Consider the following 2,140-nt stretch of genomic DNA (forward strand, 5'->3'; position numbering starts at 1 on the left):
ATCTTGACCTGAGCCAAAGGCAGACGCCCAACCGACTGAGCCCCCGGGGTGCTCCCAGGACATTATTATTAAAGTTCATGCATTATTCAGATTTTCTCTGTTTTCCCTAATATCCTTTCTCTGCCTCCAGACTGCACGTTACATACAGTCCTCAGGCCTCCTGAGACTCCTCTGGGCAGAGACAGTTTCTCGGACTTTCTTGCTGTTGATGACCTGGGCAATGTTGAGGAGAACCGGTCAGGTGTGGACAGAGAGACACAGTGAGAGAGGAACACAAGCAGGGGGAGTGGGAGAGGAAGAAGCAGGCTTCCTGCCCAGTCGGGAGCCTGATGCAGGGCTAGATCCCAGGATCCTGGGATCATGACCTGAACCGAAGGCAGACGCTTAACGACTGAGCCACCCAGGTGCCCCTGTCTTGTGTTTTTTCAAGGTTGGCCTGGGGGTGACAGCTTTGGGGAGGAACACAGAGGTGAAGCAGCCTGCTTGTCACACCAAGTCCAGGGCACATGCCATCAGCCTGACTCTTCACAGTTCACCTGGATCACCTGGCTGAGGTGGCCTCTGTCGGTTGTCTCCACCGCAAAGTCATTCTCTTCCCAGGGTTCTGGTGCTTTGCCCTGCGGAAGGAAGTTACTGCGCACAGCCCATTCTGAGGGGGTGGGGAGTCCGGCTTCCCCCCTGCACAAATTATTTTGAATTCCTCTCACCTCCCTGTTATCATTCACATCAGTATGGATTCGTGGATATTTATTTTACACTTTGGGTTAAAATCTGATCTTACTTTATTGATTTTCCTACTCAAATGGTTTCAGCTTTGGCCATCAGAGGCTACTGGGTTGGTTCTCAGGGCTCTTTGACACTCCCCCATCACATCCGTGGTTTTCCCCTCTTAGCACCTCCTTACTTTGTCTTTACAAAATGCTTCATGCTCATTTCCTATATTTCCTGCTCCAGTCCTAGAATCAGCCTTTTCTCCAAGAAGCAGCCTTTTGCCGGAGAATACAGTTGTCTCCCCTTTTGCACAGTGTGGTCACCCGCACTCCAGACACAGATGATAGCGCTTCTGACATACGGTCAGAAGGTCAACAGCAGCCTCACGCTGTGTCACAAAGCCCGAGTCATTCACCTCGCTCCATGTCCTCACGTAGGCATTTTATCATTTCCCATCATCACAAGAAGGGCGAGTACACAAGATGAGAATTTGAGAGATAGACCACATTCACATGACTTCTATTATAATACTATTGTCATAATGTGCCTAATTTATAAATTAAACTTTAGCATAGGTATGTATAGGAAAAATCATAGTATAAATATAGGGTTCAGGGCTCTCCATGGTTTCAGGCATCCGTTGGGGATCTTTTTTTTTTTTTTTCTCAGATTTTATTTACTGGGGCGCCTGGGTGGCTCAGTTGGTTAGGCAGCTGTCTTTCGGCTCAGGTCATGATCCAGGGTCCTGGGATCGAGCCCCTTGTCAGGCTCCCTGCTCAGCAGTGGGGGCTGCTTCTCTCTCTTACTCTGCCTGCTGCTCCCCTTGCCTGTGCTCTCCTGCTGTCAAATAAAATCTTAAAAAAAAAAAAAAAGATTTTGTTTATTTGAGAGAGAGAGCACAAGCAGGATGAAGGTCAGAGGGAGAAGCAGACTCCCTGCTGAGCAGGGAGCTGGGTGTGGGACTCGATCTCGGGACTCCGGGATCATGACCTGAGCTGAAGGCAGACGCTTAATGACTGAGCCACCCAGGCACCCCTCCACCGGGGATGTTGGAACATATTCCCCACAGATCAGAGGAACACTGATGCACTAACACAAACTGAGATCGGGGCATTCGTGTGCTGCTTGCTACTGGGGATCATTGCTTCTAGGCCTCACAGCTGACAGCAAGGACACAAAATGTGTCTATTACTTGCGTATATACACAGACCTGTAAATAGCACCACATGTAACGGTCTGCATCTGAATTAAGTTACACATGAATTCATGCAGACGTCTCTACACCTCATCCATTAGCAAACGGATTCTTCTAGTCTTCTCCCCTTGCCTGTCTAGAACCTCCACCCCAAAGTGAAAAACCTGGCTCCCACCCTCCACTCACCCCGTTAGCTTAATTGCTCCATTCCAGTGCACACTACGGTAAATCCAG

The sequence above is a fragment of the Martes martes genome, assembly GCF_963455335.1.
Source record: "Martes martes genome assembly, chromosome: 1".
NCBI classification, from domain to species: domain Eukaryota; kingdom Metazoa; phylum Chordata; class Mammalia; order Carnivora; family Mustelidae; genus Martes; species Martes martes.